The 25,124-nt window shown below is 33.0% G+C and overlaps 1 protein-coding gene across 3 annotated transcripts in view; it reads left to right on the forward strand.

Moving 5' to 3' along the window:
• LOC126756463 (semaphorin-2A-like) overlaps positions 1-25,124 on the forward strand; it is a 263,501-nt gene that overhangs the window by 178,519 nt on the left and 59,858 nt on the right. The gene's annotated exons all lie outside the window — the stretch shown is intronic.

The raw sequence follows: 25,124 nt of genomic DNA on the forward strand, positions 1-25,124 counted from the left end.
AACTACAACACACAGCAGAAATGAAAGAGCAGCGCACACTTTTTTATATCAGCCGCATGGGAGTGTGAGTGTATGCTTATTAGTGTGTGTGTGTGTGTAAAGGAGTGCGTTGTATTGAAATACGCGTATGCAAAAGAAAGATAAGAAAAGCCACTAACACACTTAAATAAATGCGCACACATACAAATGAATATATATATATATTAGTTCACACAAATGCGGAGGCAAGGTAACCGCAAGATATACCGTTAAAAAAGTAAATAAATGAATAAACGCAGAATACAATGCGCATATAAACAAATTGAAAATGAAAACCAGTAAGTGTGGCATGATGAAGGAGCCACAGCCGAAGAACAAGTAGATAGATAGCGGCAGATGAGGGCACGTAGAATTGTTGTTGCTGCTGTTGGTGGTAGTGCACACCGCTGCGTGATATAAACAAATGGCGTATGGACGCGTATTGCCTTAAATGCCAGCAATTGAATACGACTTTCTTCATGGCTTTTATTTCTTGCTACCGCAATAAAGCAGCTGGTGCCGTTACACAGCAACAACAGCAAAACACACACATACAAAAACACACATTTATACGTATGTACATATATATGAATGTATATCTATATGGACAAACGCGCATTGGAATTGCCTACTTCAGCAACGGTTTTCAAACAAACGCCGCCATTGCCTTGGTGTTATGGCTGGCTGGTTGCGGCTGCTCTGCTGGTGTTGCTCTCGCCATACCTTCAACCAATACCACAGCAATCACCATGCATGCTTCATAAGTTCCAATGAGTGCTTTAAGTGGCGCTCGGTAGCATCCCATTTCCACGCCAATGCATCGGGGCGTTGTTAGGCAGAGATAGCGTCGGTGGCGGTTGTTGGTGGAGCGGCAACGCCATAAAACAAATGATGCAAATTCATTTTCTTACCTGTGCCCAGTCGGTGGCGCTTGAGTTAGCAGCCTTCACCCTCCCTTTAGAGACTTTGCCAAAAAGCGGGGCACTTCAGTTGCGCGAATGTCTATGTAAGCAGAAAATTTTTACTTAGCTGGCAGCCTTATTTCATTTTTTTTGCGTGTTTTGGGTGGCACATACACACATACATCTACAACAAACACATATATCTACCTGCGCATATACATATATCTACACACCAACATTCTCTAAACGCTTGCTAGCATGAGTCTGCAGTTTTCTTTAGCGTTTTTGTTGCTAGTGTATGCGCGCGCGTTGGTGGCTGCTTTTGTATTTGAAAGTTAAGAATACGTGAAAGCACAAATTTAATGCTTGAAAAATTCGCATAAATGGATTTACGAGATTTAATTTTTTGTAAAAGCCACTACTACCACTAGCGTTTGCCCCCAAACAGTATACAGCTGCGCTCGCTGAAATTGCGGTGGAGGTTTTGGTTGATGATTTTGAAATGTTCATTCATTTATTTACACAAGCAAACAAACTTACAGCTCGGAGTAAAGAAAAAGTGAAAAACTAACACGAAAATTACTGCATACTTTTAGGTAGATAAGCTTTTTTAAAAACGTATTATATTATTTTAAAAGTTAAATAATTTATTTATATTATTTCAATAGGAGGATGAATATTATTTAGCTATTTTTACCGAAATACCAATTAAAAAATTAAAAAAAAACTCAGCATGCTTTTAGGCTGATCTTTAAAAAAAAAAATTTTAATAATTAAAATTTTAATTTTCATTTAATTTTTTTATCCAAATTACAAAAAAAAAATTTTGAAAAAAGTAAGCATACTTTTGTGCTGATAATTATTTTGAATGACTTGAAAATTTAATATTTCAAATTTAAATTTTTGTTTTATAAAATTTTTCGATTCGCATTTAGAAAATACGTTTATTTTGTTCGCAAATTCTAGTAAAAATTAAAAAATAGCATTCTTTTAGGCAGCTACTTAAGTTGTTTAGAAATCTTTTACAACACATTATTTTAGATTAAAAATTATTTTCTGTTTATTATTTCCGTAAGTTTTATAATAATACATGTGATTTTTTTATCTAAGTGCCAAATGAAAAAGTGATCGAAAAACTTAGCATACTTGTTGGCTGGAAATTTAAAAAAGATTTAAAATATATTATTTCACATACAAATTAATTTCCAGATTACCATTTCGATATGTTTTCTGAAAACACATTTAATTTTTTTACCCAAATTGCAAGCAAAAAATTTAGAAAAAGCTCAGCATACTTTCAGGCAGAGAATTTTTCAGAAAATTTTATTTTAAAATCACATTTATTTTTTAATACATGTAATACATGTTTATATACATATCTACCTTAATTCCAAGTAAAAAAATTTAAAAAATAATTAGCATACTTTAAGGTCTATAACTTTAGTTAGAATGTGCTAAATATTTTGCCACAATTTCGTTTTCACTTTAATATTTCGCTGTAGAAGTCTGACAACATTATTATATTTAAAGAAACATCCCAAAAGCAAGCATAAAATATTTATTACACACCTTTAGGCTAATAGCATAACTAATTTATTAATTCAATATTTTTGAGATTTTCGATTTTTATATTATTTCATACTATGACCGGTCTTATTCCAACATTAGGCAAATAAGTTTTGATCTCAAACTCAGAAATCAAAATTGTTTTTGAACAATCTAAATGAAAAAAAGAAAATAATTGCATATTTTTAGGCTAACTGAAACTATCGAAACTTCATAAATAACAAATTTGTTTAAAAAGAGATAGCTGGGGTGTCTCATCATGATTTTTCTTCACTTTCTGGCTCATATTTCCAACCTTGCTTTTTTCCAAACAACCAAAATTTAACCAAACCGTAGCATCCTCCTCCTCTGAACTACCAGTCATCCTTAATTTCCATTTTGTCCCTTTCTCCAGTCACTTAATACACTTTCTTCTCGTCCATCAGCCACGCGTAACCACTTCACCTGCCAGTCAACCGCTCACCGAAACCATTATACGCTCGGATAATCGGTTTAATGGCGACCTCTAACGTCGGCCACTTAACTTTTTTCAACACTTGCTGACAGCTGGGAAGTGGGCGGTCAGTTTTTTTCCGTTCTTCACGTATAAAATCGCTTGTTTTGTTCTTTTTTCGTTCATTTTTTTTTGTGTATGCAAATGTTAAGTAAAATGTAAATCGGGAGTGCTTGAATGCGAAAGCACAGATAAATATTTTGAAATGTTAGCCGACAGCTCTAAGTGTGCCTATTATGATGTTGTAATGGACAATTCCTGATTGCGCTCTTGTATTTATTAAGATAAATGAGCAGGCAATTTTTTTGCATTTGCTTAAGTGACTAAGGGGCGGAAGTGGAGGAGGAAATTGTAAAATGGTTTTAAAAGTCAAAACCCATTATCTGTAAAGTCAATGTACGTTGTTCTCGAAATAGGTTAGTGATTCGTCCATAATTTAAGCCCTTAAATGAATGTATCAATAACAGGTTAAGTACATTTTTTTTAATTTTTGCCTTGCTCTTGGTCATTTGGTATTCAGCACTTATTCAGCTAACGAAAATGATAGCTGAATAAAGAACTGAATGCCTATTTTATACTATTCAACTTAAATAAATAAATAATATGAATTAAAATACTTGCTGAATAACGTGCTGAATCATAAAGAACCTTAAAAGCATGTTACAGACTTCGGAAAAATGCTCAAATAATTGCAAATAGGTTACAGAGATATTCGAGAAGCTAAATATTATTATTTGTAATATTTTGTACGAATATCACCAGCGGTAACGATGGTAAAACATTATAGAGACCATATGGGAATACTTATCTTCTCTAAAAGCTCTCAAAAAATCCATAATTGATATGGAGACAAGGCTTTGCTTTCAACAGGCAAGTACTTGGTTACTCTCCTTGTCAAGTATGGATTTTCTCTGTATCTCCAGCAAACTGTAATATTTCTAAGCATAATTTACGTTTTTTCCTTAGATATTCACTGTAATAAAGCCTCGCAATAGATTTTAAGGCCGACTGAAAGGCATTAAATTCTTTATTCTTAACCTTCCCTTTCTACATAAAATATTATTGATTTCACTTTATATATTTAGACATCTTTGCTGTAACTTAATCCATATTAATTCTCACTCTCTATATTTCATTCTTCAAACTTTGTTGTGCAGATGCATAAAGCTTTCATTTCAAGCCCACTTTTCAATTTTCAATGGTTTTTCCTTCGTTTGAACTATTTTCTTTTACACTGAAAGTGCGCTTGCCACATTTTGTGGCACATGAACTTAAACAACCCATATTTGAGGTAATATCTTATCAAACTAGTCTTCTAATTGCAATTTGTGCACAAATATAGGCACTTAATAAGCTTAACAGACATATTTAAATTCGCATAAGAGTCTTTAAGTAGAAAAATATTGTCTACAAATATAATTTGGAATGAAGCAATCACTGTATTACAATTATTGCTGAACGAGATGAAATACATGTGTGTGTTTGCTGAACAACCCAACACACAAGTTTGACATAGAAATGCATAATTTCAACATAATTTACTGCAGATTTGCATTTCCAAGTGTCCACACACACACACAAACGCCCCAGTGCCTTTGAAAGTGCATATTTCCCAGCAAGAAATTCGATGTAATCATTGCAACCATCAAAGTCGGTCAAGTAGATGCGAAGCATAAGATAGGCGACATATGATTTTGTAATCATTACATTTTATGCATGTGTGCATTTGTATGAGTGTCTGTATGCGTGAAAGTATAGAATTCACCGAAGAAGCGTGCCTACGTGGGGACCTTGCTTTACTTTTGAGTTAGATAATTTAGGCCAACGGCAAGTAAGTAGGCCTAACGGCATCTGTTATGTGGCTTAAATGTTGCACAATATGTTTACGCCATGCCACTTCAAAGCTGGCATGCACCAGTACACATACAAACAAAATGAGGCACCAATGTGTGGCGAAATCAAAGGAATGAGCCGAGTCTAAGCATTGGTGAGAAGCATATGTTGAAATATGCTCATTGTGTTGCAGCTGTTGCAAGGAGCAGCTTACTCCACACAAGCATGCAACACTGCTAATCACACTTGCAACTCAACTGAATACTCAACGCACTGTTGCAGCAAGTTGTAGTTGCTGTTGTGTGAAAGTCTTTGTCGCTTGTCATAAATAAATGCGACTGTATCAATCTAACGGCACATGAGTACACAAATGTATGTATATATATACAGACATATATATTTACATACATATATACTAATTATAATGACTTCACAATGGTATTTTCCGCCTTATAAGCAGATTTTGTAACGACATGGCGTATACGTAACATGTTATTATATGCGGATGTGGCAAAATTATTCATATATATTTTTATGTAGTGGTACCGTTACAAGGCTAGTGCTGTGTCCGACATTTGTTGGCAGCCATTCGTATACACACTTGCAAGAACTTTTAGCTTGACATGATAATGATTACAATTATATAAAGTGTGGCAGGCACAAGTTGCTAGCATAAAAGCAATACAAATTCAGTTGAGAGTGGGGGTGTTTCACATTTGTGTATATTATTTGAATATATATTGCTGTTAGCATTATATATTCACTGCCACATATATACATTTACTGTCATATACAAAGAACTCCTTAGTTGGTCAGCAGATTGGCCGCCTTTCGTGCTAATAATCAAGATACAGGAAAATGAGCTTTGTTATGTGTACACTAACGGAAATTCTTACATTTCACAGCGCATACAAATAATGGAAATTTACGGTTAATGTGGCGTTTATTTCAAAGACTTTCACATAAAAGTGTACTTATATATACATATGGCAACATGGTAATATCTTCATTTAAACAAATATGCTTTGTATAGAAAGCAAGATGTGTGTTTTGCAGCACGTATCATATTATTAACACAATTAGTGGTATTTTACAAACGGAATTTTCTGTGATATGTGTTGAAATGAATACGTTGGTGATTGATCCAATTTGAATGATAAATTGTTATTGACTTTGTTAAATAATAAATATTAGTTGTGATATCAGGCACTTTAAAAGGTGTATTAAGATTTAGTTGCGTCTTATAGTGTACGATATATGGTAAAATATATAGAGTGCTGCTTTAAGGTATGGAACGGTATAGCTGTCGAAGGATTTCTTGTCTGTGTGTGTCGATTTGAAGATTTCGCGAGAATTCGGTTGAGTAACTTCATGAAATTTTACACAGGTCTTCAAGATACAATTCGTAAAGACTTGGATGAAGGATTTTTTTCCAACTACAACAATTTGGAAAAAAAAATTTTGCAAAACTTTAACTGAAATTTTAATTTCTTTGTAAAAATGTCTGCCAAAAATCGAATTTTCAGTTTAGTTTTTTCCTTCGTCCAAGTTCTTAGTAAAAATTGTGACTAAGACATGTATTTTTTCACTTTAAATGATCTTGTTAAGAGTTATTCTGCCAACTTTTTTCCGAGAGATCACCGGAAATGGCATCGCAATGGCGAGCTTAAAATATGGTTTTCCAAAAATTTCAGAACTTCTTTGTTAATAGTGTATGTTTGTAACAATAAGTATTCCTAATAAAATATTTCATTTTTTATATGAGAAAGAAATTGTTAAAAAAAGAAAGTTTTTTACCCGAGGAAACCCATATAAACCCTTAATTTATCTGCAAATATGCTTGAATTATTAGTTCTATATCAGCAACGACACACCCTATAATTAATAACACATATAATAAGGTATTACATTTTAAACTTTTCGTAATTTACTAGTCTTGATTGGCATATTTAACCTCCGAAAGTGTTTAAAATATTTTTTTAAATTCCGTTGTAAAATTAAATAAATATAAATAATACTTGTTTTATTCAAAAAATTCTCCAGCTAGCCTCGTTTGCGTAATTTTTAAGTTATAAGTCAAATAGGTCAGTTGCTTTGGGAAAACGAATTGAATGAGTTGTAAAAATGGACAAAAGGTCACTCTCCAAATTTATTTGCATGGAGAGCAACAAATAAGTTAAATCAATGTAAAAATTAAATATCAGATACGCAATAACAAGAAATATAACTTCCGGCATTTTTAATAAAATTGTTTTAATCTTAGTGGTTTTTGGGTTCGCTACGATAATCCGAAAGTTCAAAACTAAAGGATTAATTACTTATATATTATTATCAGTATAAGTGTTTGTCATTAGAAATATTTTCTACACAAAAATAGCATAAAATTGCATGTAAGAGGTCACCATTTAAAAAAAAAGTCAAAAAATATTTTTTTTCGTCATTAAACAATCCAACGATCTTTATTGTACTCTCAGCTTACTCTCTTATGTCGATCGCTGGATAGCTGTTTTCCTAAACAAACCTCCTCTACTCTCGTATTGAAAATTAAGAAAAAATATATCTAAAGAAAGTTTTTGTAAATTGGAAACAAGTCTGACATATTACTAAAATCCGTCATCTAAAGTAAAACAAATTTTTGTACGTTTCATATGATGGTAGCCGGCATAAAATGAGAAGTTACTGCATTAAGATGAAAATAAAAAAAAGTTAGGTTAAGTTAATATGTTACGGCAATAAGCCACGTATAGCCAGTTTTGATCTTTAGCGATACCAGATGGAGTGACGCCACGTAGTCCGTGAGTAGTAGTTATCCCTAAGGATCTTAGCGCTTGATGCGAGTTTTAACATGTTCTTAATAACGATACCTCTTCCAGTGTCCCATGCTGTGAAACCTCAAATGCTTAAAGCAAGGGACACGTGGACAAGAGATGATCTATTGTTTTGCTGATGTTTTGGTTTTGACGTTACGTGCAGTATTCTCGAGCTGTCAGTTCTATTCTACTGGCGCGCATTTTCACCATACTGTGACCAGTGAGTGTTGACTGTGAGGTCCTCACAGTCTCTTCTACCGAAAACTAGGAATTTCGTACGTCTACGGCTTAAAACTGACTTCATATTTCTACGATAATGTGCGTCTAAGTCTATTCATGATCTTGATTTTTCTTCTTCTTTATTGGCGTAGAATCTTCTTATGTAGTTATAGGCGAATTTCGTTGAGAAAATAGTCAATTAAAAAGAAATATAAGTTTCCAAGCAGTCGGAGCTTTTCCTGTTGTGTATAACTATAACCAAGCCAACGCTTACTGACAGAAGAGGAAACATCAACTACTATTTTCAATGGTTTTAAAAAATTATTTTATATAGATATGCCTTTCAACAGCTGATATTTCCTTTATTACTTCATTCATCCTACATGTACTTAAATTTTCCAGCAACAAGCGCATATAATATATTCAAATACCTAAAAACTGACCCCATCAAAATCCAACATTGCTACTTCAAATTCAAGAAAGTCGCTTGCATTTATGCTTCTGAAACTTTTCATCACAGCTTTCTTCTGGTTCAGTTGACTACTACTTTTATTGGCAAGTGTGACTATAAGTGCTCACACAGACAGTTAAGGCCGAGTGTGCATGTGTTTGTACAAAAATTTATTTTAATATTCATTCTTCTGCGCTGTCAGTCTGACTGTCTTCGGCCATTGATCATCTTTTTACTTACTTTCATCCATGCATTTCTTCGCACACTTGACATTTTTCCACCATTTCTAATATCGAGAGACTCTCGTGTCGCTCCGCAATCACCAACTCACATATTTTATTCATCTTACAGCTTGTGCTTGTGCACTTTATGTGCTTGACCTTTTCTACCCGAGACGCGTTGGATGCACAGCTGTCGCTAACGCCACGCGGCGTGTGACACTAAAGCAATACCAATTTTGGAGTAGTCAGGACACTTTAGCATCAATCAAATTTCATGTACTCTGCATATAAATAACTCATTTTTGATTTCCTCCGGTCACATATTCTTTACTTGCTATTTTTTTTAGAAAAATATGTAATGAATTATATAATATATACACTGTATATATAATTTTTATATGTTTAACTGCTTGGCTTGACCTTCGCCTTAGTGGCTTGTTTGGTTGGCGCTTGCCACTGGCTGTGACTGCTTGTGCGCCGTAAAGTGTGCTTCAGATTTTCCATTACTTTACTACTTGTTTGAGTCGGCAATCAGTGTGAGAAAATCATTTGTCATTTCCATGTACGGCCATTTTCTAAGTTTGCGGAGAATTAAAGTGCGAAGGAAAATGTGAAATTTATTCCATTTCATTGGAATAAAGTAATATTAAGTATCAAAATAATGTGAGGGGCCGAAAAAGACGATAGGAGAGAAAATCGCTTTTAAGCTTGAGCATAAAAAGCCTCAATGCTGAGTTAAAGACTAATAGTAAAGATTGAGGTCTAAAATATGAAGATCAATGGCTAAAGGTTAAAGACTAAAGCCCTAATATTAAAGATTAGAGATTGAGAAGTAAAGATTGAATACCTAGATTTGAATTTTAAGAATTAAGTATTAAAAATTAAAAGTAAACTGTGAAAGACTAAAGATTAAAAATTAAAAATTATATATTTAAGATGAAAAATTAAATATTATTGATTAAAGATTTAGGATTAAATATTAAAAATTGAGTATTTAAAATTAAAATTAATGAAAAAAAATATTAAATAATAAATTCTAAAGATTAACTATTAAAGGTTAAAAATTAAAAATATAAGATTATTAATGATTAGAGATTAAAGATTAATAATTAGAGATCAAATATTATATATTCAAGATTTAAGATTAAATATTACTGACTAAAGCTTGAGCATTAAATATTTAATACTAAAGATTAAAAATTAAATACTTAAGATTAAGGATTAAAGATTCAGCTAAAGATAACAGGTTCAAGATTAAATATAAAGAATTAAAGGTTAAAGATTAAAGACTAAAGATTAAAGAGGTAAAAAAATTCAGAATTAAAATTAATGCATAAATACCAATGACCCTAGACTCAAAACCAAACACTACGTGAGAAAGATTAAAAATTTAAGGCTAAAGACTGAAGGTGATGGACTTTAAATTTATTAAAAACTAAAGGCTTAGGACAAAAGATTAAAATTAAAGACTAATGGCTGAATTCACAATTACAAACTATAAACTTAAATCTAAAGTTTGGAAAATAATGACTAACGACTAAAGGCACCAGAAGGTAAAAATGTTGAAAACTAAAGGCTAGCAGTAAAATCAAATGATGAAAAATTAAAGATGAAAGTCTTGGGCTGAATGAAGTTAAGAAAAATTATCGAAAACAGAAAAAAAGCAAACACAGATAAAGATTAAAAAGCTTATACAAAACTGACGCATCAAAGCTCAAAGAACCGGGAAGTAAGGATTTTGATAGACGTCTAAGTCAAGTCAAGGTTTTTAAGTGAAAAATCAAAATCTAATGACTTGTCATCATATACCACATATTAAAACGTCCAGTTTGCGACATTCGGATAACTTCACGCCTTTAAATTCAGCCAAACTAATTTTTGTTTATTTGAAGATTACGTTTCTTTATTTCTTCAAAAGCCGCCACACCAAATAAGAACACTTGCCTCTTAAATTGCTATTCAAATTTTACACGCTGCTTTTATTATGAACTCTCCACAGCGCTTTCGACTTGCCAGCAACTTTCTCGGTGTGTGAAGATATTATCTCGGTGGTGTGATACATAAAAATCAACATTTGGTTTTATCTGAAAATTTCCACAAATGCGCGACGACATTTGCACCAAGCGATACAACGCACACATACATACGCAACGTTTGACACGCACAGTGCGAGTCACTACTTCGGCTTAGAGCGTTTTGCAGCTTATAGAATTTAATTGCCCATAAAAATTGAGTAGCGCCACATCCGCCGGGCGTGTTTTCGAAGGCGTTAGAGTTCACCGATTTGCCGATGAAGTGGCAAAGCAGCCAAGTAGCGTGGCAAGTGGCAAGCAGAAATGGCAAGTGTGTCCGGGATATGGTCGTAAATTTTTGTGCGACACATTTTACGCTTCGTAATGTTGACACAAACCGCATTTAAAGTGGTCGTGTGGATGAGAGAGTGTTGGTGCGTGCCTGTGCTTTTTAGTATATATGTATGGTAAGTGGTGAAGTTGGTGTGGCAACGAGTATCGGAAGTGTTAGTTAATTTTTTTTCAACCTCGTAGAGTTAATGAAATGGCTTAAAGTTGGGGAATATGTTTGTGAGTATAAACAACGAAGAGTTCTAATTTTGAACTTGAGGCTGGGTAGATGCATCTAATTTCAGTCTCAAGTTACCTTTTGCTTTTATTTAGGTTAGCTGTCACCTTTGACTAATCGAAAGGAACCTCACATTTAAATTTATTTATATTAACACTAAATTTGACCTTTATTCGAGCAAATTATAAGTGAATACTGATTTTTTAGTTCATTGTATAGTTCATGTATGAAATTCAGTAAAAAATATATAAGTTCAAAGAAATGTGAAGAAATATGCAAAAAGGGTAAATTTATTGACATATCCCACAAGCAAGCGTAGGTTGAAAGCATACATGAAAGCTCACATGAAAGCTCCCACATTAAGGCTCACATGAAAGCACACATGAAAACCCACATTTCAATTCAGTCAAACATATTTTCTCGCTTTATTTTGCATAAATTTTAGATGGACTTTTTTCTGCCAAACGCAATCTCTACACGAAAACGAAAAAAATATCCAGAAATTGAGGAGGGACACAGCACCGACAGTCAAATAACATTTGAGTCGGGTTGCGCGGCCTGTCAAATAACGCATGCGGCAGGCGAGTCAAGCCGACAGCCAGCGAGCAGTCAGCATATGTTAACGCATCGTTGACAGACAATAATGACGTTAAAACGCACAGCATTTTCATTTTCCATACAGCTAGCTGGCTAACTGCTTCGCATAATGCGCATTTTTATGTGTGACTGTATGGGTGCTTGGTGTGTGTGAGCATATGTGTGTGCATGACCCTGAGTTTATTTGAATTTTTGAATGTAGGCTTCGTTTAACGCTTGGAATTTGCATTTCTAGGTCGTTCTTTGCGACAATGCTGACAGTAATATCTCCATTTTTGCCAATTTCGGGTATTTTTTGTTTTTTATTTGGACTTTTTTTGTGTAATTTAATGTGTAGTATTGTTGGTGGAATTATAGTGAATGGGTGCATATATATTTTCAATGCTAATTTTTTTTTTACTGAAACTATTTCAAGCATTTTAGTATAATCATACCCTCGGTAACGAAATTCTGTAACGCAACAAAATACCGTCACGCTCAGTGTATAATATTCTGTTCACAGCGAAGGCTGAAACTATTTTGAATATTTATTTTTGTTCGAGTGATATTATCTTAAGACTTAAGTCAAAAAATATTTTTGGAGTTGCCACCTTAATATAAAACGTTAAAATCAAAATTTAATTGTTGTTGCTAACCAAAGAAAATTTTACTTTATGCTTATAAACCGCATAGTGTTAAAAAAAACTTTCGAAACTAGTTTTTGTGGAGTTGCCACCTATTTGAAAATTTTATTTCATTCAAGTTAGGAAACTCAACGGATCACGAGGATAGGGTTGTGTCAAAGTGAATTTTCGAAGCATCTTTTTGTAGAGTTGCCACCTAATTGCTAATTTTAATTCTCTCAAGTTTGTAAGCTTAAGGAATCATGACGATAGGGTTGTGTCAAAGTGAACAAGTTTTAAAAGGCTTTTAGTTAAAGTGAAGTTTCGTAAAGGGTTGCCATCTTATACAATTTTATAATAGAAGTAAATTATACTATTTAAATTTGGTAATCATCAAATTTGGTCTCATCTTGTGTGACTGCGAGATCCTTCTGGCCTTTAGTGGACCGTATGAAATCCTCCGAACTATTGGCTCTTAGCACAGTCGATCTTACCTCCATTATAGGTATCTAACTAGATCCTTTGGGTTCACACTTTGTGCTAAGTATTTTGTTGCAAGCTCTTTGCCAAAGCTGTATGGAGGAAGGCGAGATGGAATCATCTGGTCACTTCCTCCTCTATCGCCCGGTTTTTTCCAGACTGAGACCGAATTATTTTAGTACACGTACCTTTGGCGAACTTACTGCAACTTATCAAATAAATCGGGTTTGTCTTACTCTCTTTATTTCGAAATATTTCTTGGAAAGAGCTGCCAGTTATCTAAATATTCAATTAATTTTAATTTGATAAAACAATCAAAATTGGTGAAATAAAGGTATTGAGTCAAATATGTTTCAGATCACTTGCAGTTGAATTAGTTTTTTAGGTGTTGCCAGATGTTTTCATTTAGTAATTTATTAAAATAATAAAATCAATAGAAATATTAATAAAAATTAAAAATGTATATGTTTCAGATCTGAAAAAATTTTTGGGGTGTTGCCAGACTTTCATAATTAGTAATTTATTGAAATAATAAAATTAATAAAGTATTAAATTATGAGCATAATTTTTAGAAAAGTTTATGTGCGGTTAATCTTATAAAAGGTTGCCATCTATTTAAATAATTTTAATAAATAATATTTCGCTTAAAATGCAGCTGCTTAGATGCACCGTTATTGCCCTCCTTGAATAATTTTGAGACTTTCAAAATTTTCTATTTTATTTATGAAACTAAAAAAAACTAAACTCTTGATTAAGCAATATTTTTTTTTCTTTTTTGCTTGTTCTCTTTTTTCTGAAAAACCACCTCACGAACTGTCTATATGAATAAACATTCGTACATATAAAGTTATCAAATTGTCTGTTAGTACCCTATTCATACTTCTATTTTTGAAAGGTTAATATGTATATATGAAATAGAAATATACATATTAACTCATGCACATAACGATATATGCAAAAAATGTGAAAAAGCAGCCAACACATCTTGGACTCTTCATAAGTGTCCTACACATTTAAGAACCTTCACGCTTTGTACGCACGTTTAAACGCAAGTGGCATATTTTTTCTAGCTATTGGTTTGTTCTGGGCCAGCACACACGATTTAGCTCGCCGCTGCTGGCACTCTGACAGGCGAAACAGCCTTTTCGCCCTCACATACTGCTTCGATATTCTTTCTTGTATAAATTAAGTGGTGTTCAAATGCTTGTGCGTGACTCATGTTTATATGTGTGTGAGTGTGAAAAAAGAATTTTAGCTTTTTTCGCTCGACTGGAACAATAGAAATGAAATACAAATAGAAAAGGCATAAGAAAAAGTGCGAGAAAAGATAAAGAATGCCAACAAATATTCTTTTTATATAGAATCTCGCATGAAAAAGAAGAAAAAATAGAAAATAAAAGGCCAGAATCGTTTGTTATACTTATGCGTATGCTATAGTCTCACATATAACATGTATATGTAGATACATACTGCTAATGCTAATACGATTTAAGTGAATTTGTTGAAGTGGGATTTAGTGGGGCAGGATAATTGAATGTTAAGCTTGACAGCTAAAGTGTGAATTTTTGCTTTGACAGACGTGTATAGAAATTTAATATATTTAGAGGTAGCGCCAATCTTATTTTACTCTTCTCCACACATGTATTTGTGGTATTTATTTAGGTATTCAAAATTGTGAATAATATATGCATGTTTAAGGGTATTGCTGAATGTTACGTATACGCCATGTACGCACTGTTCATATATAATATTTTATTCAGATGCTGAACAAATATTGATTGGGTAAAGGAGTGGCTTTAAAGCATACGAAGGCACATTAATGACTAAAATAAAAATTAAAATAAAATGAAAAAAAAAAATTAAAAATAAATTAAATAAACTAGAACACGACTATTCTATGGTATAATATGTAAGGTGCTAAAGGAAGTGTCAATAAAACTCGAAAACAATATATCCCATACTTAATCAATCATTAACAAAAAAAAACAGTAACTTATGGTAGATATTGTAACGATACCTTAAAGAAGTTTTCCATACATAGACTTGAGTTTGATCGGTCAGTTTATATGAGAGCGCTATGCTCTAATTCTTTGATATCGGCGGTTTCGAACAATGAACAGCTTCTTTGTGATAAGAAGACATGTGCAAAATTTTAGGTCGATATTACGAAAACTGAGGGAAAGATATATACTACATAATAGAAGCGAGATACAAAAATCAGATCTCTCACTATTTCTTATGAATATTCGCTCTCTCTAAAGGTCGAAATCTTTACAGCCCTTTTATATAGATCTCCACTTTTCAACTAAAATATTCAAGAACGAATGGTTTACTGAACAGGTATTTTGAGAAAAACAAAGCTATATATGTATATATAAACAACAAATATTGGGTCTTAATGAAACACTGAAGTAAAGAAAAAATTTAAGAAATGCACAAAATTTTCTTTCTGAACGAAAAACGAGACAGCTGCTTCTTCAAAAAATATTGCTTGCACATCTGGTGCTTACAATCTAATAATCATAAAAGAGAATTCATCATCCCCAGCAGTGATTTGGAATTTTTAAAATAAAATAAATTTTAATTATTCTCTTGATGAAAAGAAATAAAGTTGTATCGTTTCACTTCGGTTACCAATCCACAGTTTTCAGAATAAACCTCAGGTAATAAATCGTGTCCAAAGGATGCCACTAGTAGCGAACAAAGTGTCTCAGATCAATACAAACGATATCGAAGTTACATGATCCCAGTCATTGATAACAAATTTTCAAAATATATAAAAGAACTATTCTGAATTTGTATTTAAAAAATAATTGGTTTTAAGCCATTCAAAGTTGGAAAAGCAATTACAGCTTTTTCGACTGAATATAAGAACAGTGACAAAAATAATTGCTCGTTGTTCAATGCTCTGTAGGCTCGAAGGATTTACCTAGACTGATATACTAGTAGCCATTTTATGTCAAATTGTCAGTATAAAGGTGTTTAAATACACCCAAATGCAAGCTTATTAAAGCCTCAAAGAAAGAAATATGCTTTTTGTTTCCTTATCACAAGAATGAATTAACATAGTTAGGCCTTTAAGGTTCTAGCTTGGACTAACTCTTTAAATAATCTATTACATACATACACATAGAATCACACACATAGAGTCCAATCAGTGATATATTAAAATATAATCAGTGAAAAATCAAAAACGACCAACCTATGAATATACTAACTTTACTACTACTAAGTAATTGACCTTCTGAATATTCGCATTAATCTCGTTCGTCTTAATAAAATATTTTTTTTTTATAAAATTGCGAAATCCGGTCAAAAAGTTTCAAATTGTTTTAGTTGTGAACAAAATTTGTGTTTTTCGGTAAGAAAGTAAATGACAAATGTTGCTAATTTCTACAAAAAGAGCCTAAAAGCAGCGAAATTTAAAAACAAACCGCTTCTCATCACTAAAAGGCTAGATTTCAGCAATATTTTCTATCAATAATAGCATTCAATATCAATACGCCATACGCTCTTTTAACTAAACATTTACTGCAAACTTAAACACAACTTTAATTTTTAATTTACTGAACTTTTTGTGAAATAATTCTTACTTTTTTCACGTCGCCATAAATTTTTAATCAAATTTAAATGTTGCTGCGGCTTACGCTTTTCATATTTTGGCCAATAATATATTATATAAACACGAAAAAAAAAACTTTTGCACAGCTTTTTATGCCAAATAATTATTATTTTTCACCGCTATCACTAAAAACTCCCGAGCCGCTGCGCTGTTTGTGTACATAAACGCCGCCGCCGACCTGCCGCCAGCTTGTATAAATTGCGGTCGCTCAAAGCGAAGCGGCAGCGAGTGTGAGAGAGGGAGTGGAAGAATAAAGAAGAATCGCGTATAATTTAGCTATTATATGGTACATATACAAATACACTATATACACAACAGCATTTTTCCATTAAGCATTAAAATTTTGTTTTATTAACTTCCTTTCTGTGCTGCTGCCTTTAATGTCCGTCAACATTTCCATTTGTACGCTTGTTAGTAATTTGGACTTTGTTTGCTTTTTATTAGCTGGCGTTAGTGGTGCTGCATCCTGCCGCCTGCTGCCCGCTGCCTGCTGTGTATGCGATGACATTTTGGCCAGTTGGCAACTAATTTGCATAAGGGTCAATATTTAAATAGGCAAATTGGCTGACTTTGGCATTACTGTTATGCTATGTGCCGTTACAGTTGGCATTGTCAACTCAGCTAATGTATATATGTACATATGTATGTATTTGGATATAAATAGAGTTTGACTTTTTTGCGCGCTACGCAGTTGGCACGACAATGAGCCGACAAATTGTTTTGCAAATATTGAAGCATGGCTTAAATCAAAATGCTAAGCATGAATTTTCAATTTAAAATGCGCCAAACTGGTATTGTGTGTATATTTAATCAAATTTCAAATGGGTTTCCAGTAGTTATGTGATGAGACATATGGCGAAAAAATATTTTTTGCTTCGGAAAACATTCGGTATTGGAGTTATCGTTAAGAATGAATTTATCAAAAGTGTTAGGTCAGGATAGGCTTCATAAATTTAAAAATTAAAAAAAAAATGTATAATTATATACATTAGCTGAAATTTAAATTTAGGGCAATAAAAATGGCATGTAATAAGAAAGATAGTTAAAATAAATTGTTTTCAGTCTTATCCACTGTAAAAACGTTCGGATCAGTCATGTTTGGTAAACATTTCAAAAGGATCTTTTTCGAAGCTGTATTCTCAGTTTGACGGTACATGTTGAGTATTCATATACCCTCTTAACTTGAAATTTAAACATTTGTTTCATAGTGAAATAAATTGTTTTTTAAATAAAGAAGTTTCCACAGAACTTGACTTTCATTGTTCAATTTTAATCACTGTTTTATGACATGGTAGGCGGATCTAAAAAATTTCTTTTTTGGAAAAGATTCAAGTCTATTAACACACGCTTCATACCCAAAACTTTAGATATTTCAATGCACCTTGAACAATAATTTCTGACAAAGTTTGGTAAGATATACATATATTCTAATAAAAAAGTTCTTCATACAAGAACCTGACTTCGATAGTTCAGTTCACATGACAGCTATGTGCTATAGTGATCCAATTTCAACAATTTATTCAGATATTACGCCGTGGTCTGAAAGAATAATTCATGTCAAATTTCATGCATATATATAGTCAATTAAAAAAGTTTTCCCTACAATGGCATGATTTTGATTATTTAGTTTGTATGGCGGCTATACACTATTGTGATGCGAAATCGCTCATTCAGACAAATGAGCAGCTTCATAGAGGAAAAATGGCGAGTGCAAAAATTCAGAGCGATATCTCAAAAATTAGGGACTAGTTCGCGTATATACAGACAGGTATGGCTAAATCGACTCAGCTCGCCATGCTGCTCTGGGTGTTACTTACATGATGCCATATTCATTGCGTACTTAAATAAAGTTACAAACATTCTAGTATACAGTTATTCTCATAAACCATAGGTTCTACTTGTTATCGTCTGATCAAATTTGACCCGGACTGAGGAAATTTACATTTTCACGTAACTTAACATACTATATTTTTGTTTTATCTGAAGAAGTAGATTCCTTTTAAACCAGTAGAAGGATGTCACCAAATTTCCATGCAATTGTTGTAAATCTCGGTTTGGTTGGCCTTCAATATCCTCAGTGAGTTTTTTTCGATTTTGTGCCTTTATTGAAACGCCAATAGATAGTTGAGACAGTTTGGACATCGTATTCATGAACCCAATTCTTATGAGCAGATATTAAAAGTTTCATGAATATAGAGTCGCCAACTACGTGGAAAAGCATCTCTTTTGCGATTTTTATTTATTTCTATTAAGACACGCTTCATACCCAAAACTTTCACCAAAATATTTTGAGTCAATTCATAAGAGATGTTGAGAAGCTGTGCTATCTCGCTGATGCCAAGTCAACGATTTTTAAACACTGTTTCCTTAACTTTATTAGTGAGACGCTAGTTGTCATAGTTGTTTGGAGGAGGTTGAGGTTTAAATGTTCAGGCACTTTCTTCTCAATTATCCAACCCGTGCAAGACTATGGGTGAAACATCTCATTAGTATTACCTTCAGCAAACTAGAAGCCATATTCGAAACGACATTAGCCGCATTAACAAATTTGTGATGGGTGTTGTTTAGTTACCAAAACGGACCAACGTTCTAAGCTGCCCAAGTGAGATCCCTCTTAGAATCGATCTATTAACCTTACCTAACCTTCTTTAACTTGTTCGATATTGTTATCATTAACAGACAAGTATGGACGACTCGCACGAGACAAGTTTGCGATGACCTACACAGAATGCTTTGTCAAACACAGAATGCAAAACTCAGGACATATGAAGATCAAACTTCATACGCACATAATAAAGGGTTTTGATAATTTAGGAATATAATTTTTATTGATTCGGTTTGTATGATAGTTCCGGTCTAATTTGATATTATTTGCTTTTAAGGGACAGAAATTTTCAAAATCAGTCAGTAGTCAGTAGTCAACCAATTCGTACAAAAAGTCAATATATATTTTTTATGGAAGCATATTCTTAATATAAGTTTTATAAAACCTGAAAAAAATAAATTCGCTATCTTCTCCTTTACTCTCAGCATAAGTTTCTGGTCTCTGAACTGAGCTAACTCCTTAACAAATATAAAATATCGAGTATTTTATGCCTCCAAAATGCTCAAAACATGCCTAAGGGTTCAGTGTTAGACCGCAGATCTTAGTTTTCACTCGCTTAGGGCTCGTAAAGAATAATTTTAATAAACCAACTCTAAATTTTTACAATAAAAAAATATTTTCTATTTTCTTAAATGTGTTTTTGTACTTCAATGTGATTTAAAAAATATTTTTGTATATAGCGGTGAATATAAAATACTCATAAATCTGTAATAACCGTAAATATAATGACTTTAAACACTATTCCTAACTGCTTATGATAGAAGAAGAATATCTTTACTCATGTACCAACGTTAAAAGCAGCAAAATATTGTGCTAAACACTCTACTTAGATTGATGGGTGTGTACATATAAATATGCACAACGCTGTACACCTAAGTATGGCGCTCTATTTATCACTCATTGCTATGCAAATCACTTCTAAGACTAATACTATTATTATGATGTTGCTATTATTATTGCTAGACGCGGTGTGAGGACTGCCAATGTATGTACATACATATATATGTAACTGTGCCAAGTAAGCTTTGTTGTTGCAGCTGACGCTTTTGTTATTGTATGCGTAGCATTTTCTATTGCTCTTGAAGTTCTTAAAGCTATTTGTTAGAGTTTTTTTTTCTATTTTTAGTGCTTTCAGTTGACTTTTTGTATTTACATAGTTTTGTTGTCGTTGCTGATTTTGTCGCTGTGGCTTTATATGCTGTTTTACTCTTTTATTGCTTCATTTTCTATTCTTCCTGTTGATATTCCTTTTACAATTGCTTTCCCCACTTTTTTATATATATGTGTGTGTGTGTGTGTTTGGCAGTGTCTTGTCTTTACGTTGGAAATTGTCGTAATACAGACAGCATAATGCTTTGCCTCACTTGTCGTAGCATACTTACAGGCGTGCTGTGACACAATTTGCTGCTACTTTGCATTTTAAGCTGTTTTGCTTGCGCTGTGGATTTTGCATTTAGATGGGTGTTGGTATGTGTGTGTGTGTCAAGTAATTTTAAGTGATTTTTTGCGTTGCTTTCTCTTCTTCTTCTGCTTCTAACATTTTATTAGTATTACACTGATTTCGAGAAATCGGCGTTAAATTTATTTTTCTTGGCAAACTTTTTGGCGCGCAACGCATTTTTGTGAATTTCAATTGCACACTGACCGTGTGGTTTATTTTATTATTTTTATTTTTCAGTTTTATTGTTGTTCTGCTGTGCTTAGTGTAGGGTCCTGATGCTTTTGCTCCGCTGATTACCGCTGGTTTCCCTCGTTTGCTGATTTTTTTTCTCCGTGCGCCTACTTTATTCTACATTTTTCTTATCCTTCGCATTTCCTAACACTTTTGCCCGCTCATTTTCTTTGCTAACTGCTGTATTCATGTCCATTAACATGCTTCTAAGTGCTTTTGTTGAGATGGTACTTTTATTTATTCTGCCCAGTGTGGCGTGAGTACCCCTTGTACCGACTTGTCTTAGTATTTTCATAACTGCGTGATTTTCTCAGAAAATTCGCACATAATGTTTAGACGAAAATTTTTTTTACATATATTTACGTGGTTTAGTTTTCAACTCATTATGATTTGTATACCCTGAACAGAGGATGTATATAAAGTTTTACACGAAGTTTGTAAAACCCAGAGGAAAGTGTCGGACACCCTCCAACGTATGTTTCTACATTAACATATTTATATTCATACATAAGTAATCAGCATAACAAGCATGAGTGTATTTGGGTAAATCTACCTGCCATCTCAATGTCCTGCCGGCATATACGCGAACGAGTGCACTCAGTTTATAAGATAACTAACTGAAATTTTGCACACATCCATTTTACTTCAAATTGCTGCTTATTTGTCAAAACCGCCGATATCGAACCACCGTGGCATATAGCTCTCATGCAAGCTGATCTATCAAAATCAAGTCTTTGTATGGCAAACTTTTATATTCGACAAGATATCTGGCATAAATAATTTTTTGAGGCACATCTTCAATCTTCGAAAAATTTGTACAGATCGGACTACAATAACTTAAAGCTGCCATACAAACTGATCGAACAAATTCAAGTTCTTGTAGGGAAAACTTTTTCATTTGCCAAGATATCTTCACGAAATTTGGCGCAGATTATTTTCTAAGACAAAGCTTAAATCTGCAAACATTTTGTGCAGATCGGACTTCCATAGCATATAGCTGTCATATAAACAGAACGATCAAAATCAAGAAAACACTCGTTTTGTACCAATTTATGCTATAAAAAATGCACCTATGAATGGTATAAACATTTTTTCTTGTTCCTGTTCCAACTTATTCATTCTACTTACTTGCTATGACTTAACTAACCGAATTCATTGCCAAAATGTTAGCTTTCCATAGCTGTTGTTGAGACCCTAAGAATTAGCGCAAATTTATAGCAATAACTTTGCCTAATTGCCATTATCATTGGGCGCTATAATTTCGTTCAAGTTTTTTTTTTTAGTTCTCTCTTGTTTTTATTTACTGTTATGCCGTTGGTGCTGCTTTGGGCGTCATCAAGTGACGAGTTAATATGCCTCAAAATGTCACGTGCAACTAACTGTCGGCGCAGCGGCACACCAGCACTTGCCATAAATATGCATGCAAATGCCCACACCAACAAGAGCGGCTTAGGTACTCACGAGCAACCATAAATTGGGCGTGTCAGGCACCTAGGCTCACTCACAGCACCGACTTCTCCCCACACACACGCACACCCTTTAGGCATATGTGAATTTGTGTGTAAGTTGGACGTGCCGTGCGTACGTGGTGTGATTAAAATTTACAACACACACTTCACTTATTTGCAAAAACACTCGTGCATGTGCACACACACGCACGCACGTAAATACAATATAAGCTTGCAGTCCCCTGCAGTTAGTGAAATTGCCTTGTCAACGCAAAACTGCCTACTCTTCACATTTTGTTTATTGCAACACATACATGCTTACATGCGTGTGTGTGTGTGTATATATATTAGGGCTATCATATATGCTGCAAGTATGTGTGCGTGTCCGGCTGTTGACCATGGCCATGCTGCCGCGGTCATGGATAATAGTCACCGACTGTTTTACAGCATGAGCCATAATAAATACAGAAAACAACAACATGCATAGTGTTTGTAAATGGCATTTATGTCGAAAGTGACACTGATGCCAATTTGTGTGTGTGCATGTGCCTGTATGTGTGCAGTTGCCAGCAGCCACTGGCTGTGTCGCCCTGTAAATTATGCCACGAAATTAGCCTGCAGTCAGCACAATTAGTGAAAGAATTTATCGCTCGTAATGAGAGGGGCCAAAAAAAGTCAATATAAATGGAGCAGAAAGGGTGGAGAGCGTATAATTTTTATCAATATACAGTTAATGTTGTGTTCTTTTATGCTAGTATAAGTATATAAAATATAAAGGTGTTAAATTAATAGTTTTGCAAAAGCATTAAAAATCAATTTAAATTAGGAGAAATTGAAAAAGTGATTGAACGATACCAATAACTAATATTTAACAAAGACAACAACAACAAATAAAGTTTAAATTAAATTAGTTAAATTACTTAAATTCGGAAATTAAAAAAAATAACAGTTCATTAGGTAGTAGGTCATGGAATAACGTTTCAAAATTTGAATTTTTTAAGCATCATATTTCTAAACAGTTTAAGTTAGAGTAATATGTAGTAAGATACCAGTTTTGCTTTCTTTAATAATAAAAAACACTGATGTTCTAGATTTGCTTGAAACATTTACTTTTATTGTTGTTTTAGTAAAAAATTCGTTTCAAATTACACAGGTCATGATTCTTTAGTTATTAAGTCTCTCACATATCCATTATCGAAAGCTAGCTCGTTTATCAAAAAATACTGTTAAGAGCAATAGAGTTCGACTTAAAAGATAAATTATCGATACACTATCGATTTGTTCATTGATATTCAATATTAATGTATAGTTTTTGTGATGGAAACAAAGTACTATATACTTTCGAACAAATTTACATGACTAGGGTTCAATTTGTAACTTCAACAATACCGAATGCGAATCAATTCATCTGCAAACTCGAAACGACTGAGAGAGATTAATATCCTAAAAGTAAGGGTTATAAATTAGAGAAGAAAAAATAAATCCACCACATTCCTCGAATGTTAAAATAATTCGTATTTTTTTATTAGAAGGAACTATTTAAATATAATTCCTAAGTTATGGGGTTATCGATTAAACCCAGCGAAGTGCTTTCAAGTATCTTTAATTATATAAGTGACACATTGGCCGATATTTTCGGTAAAATGTCAACTATAAACCAGTCAACTAAAAACCAGTCAACTATAGCCTAGTTCAAATATTCGGTACATAGGTTTTTTTTTGGATTTGGACAATATTTGGCTATAAGAAGGCATACTTTAAAGGTATCATTCGTGAAAAGTTGTATCCAGTTATATTAATTATTATATATATCTTGATTTATAAACTCGAGTGGAAAAAATCAGATGGAAATTAAAATTGTATTAAATAGGAAGTAGGCGTGGCTACAGTCCGAATTCGTCCATTTTCACCATGTAACATAAGAAAATTGTCAAAATCGGCGTTTTTAGAGAAAGAGTCGAATTTTACCAACACTTTTGGTAACTTTGGTCTGTCAAAATTTGAATTTTTTATCAGATCAAAAACTGGTAGTATATATCGTCACCTGAAATGCAAAATAACGTATCATCAAAAAATTCGAAATTGAGTGTCTTATTGATTACGCTTCACTACTTCAAATTACATATATAATATTACATATGTTCAACATTTTTAGGTTCTGCACTCAGATAAAAACCAGTTTTAACCAATATTAAAATTTTTTTTCACTCATGTTCTATTTTATTTCGTGTTTAATTCTTGCCATTGTAAATTTCCGAAAATGTTGTTACGTTATTTTGCATTTCAGGTGACGATATGTATATTCAAAATATGCAGAAAAATTGTGATAGGGAGCGGTTCATGTGACTCCGATCACTCAAGCAAATTTTAAACATTTTGTTTAAACAAAACTGTATTTCAAAATAAACTATCTAGGTTGATTAATTTAGAAGGGTGCACTTTATAAGTTTGTATCTCAAAAACTAGGTGAGAGATCAATTTAAAATTTTATTGTGTTATTTTTTTAAGGAACAATCTATTGAAATTTGACATAAATAATATTTAATTAAATTTCACACTCGCTGCTTCATTTCGAAAAAAAAATTGGTTTCTTCAAAATAATATGAACTTTTCTATCTACCAAAAAAAAATACAAAAAATATATGAAAATTATTTATCAAAATTTTAGAACAAAACAAGAAAAAACGTTAACTTCGGCGGCATCGAAGCTAATATACCCTTCACAGGTGCATTTTTTTAGTAACTATGTGTTCAGTTTGTATGGAAGCTATATGCTATAGTAATCCGATCTGAATAATTTTTTCGGAGATTACATTGTTGCCTTAGAAAATAATCTATACCAAATTTGGTGAAGATACTTTGTCAAATGTGAAAGTTTTCCATACAAGAACTTGATTCCGATCGTTCAGTTTGTATGGTAGCTATATGCTATAGTTAACCGATCTGACCCATTTCTTATGCCAAATTTGGTGAAGATACATTGTCAAATGTGAACGTTTTCCATA

This window comes from Bactrocera neohumeralis, chromosome 4 (genome assembly GCF_024586455.1).
Source record: "Bactrocera neohumeralis isolate Rockhampton chromosome 4, APGP_CSIRO_Bneo_wtdbg2-racon-allhic-juicebox.fasta_v2, whole genome shotgun sequence".
NCBI classification, from domain to species: domain Eukaryota; kingdom Metazoa; phylum Arthropoda; class Insecta; order Diptera; family Tephritidae; genus Bactrocera; species Bactrocera neohumeralis.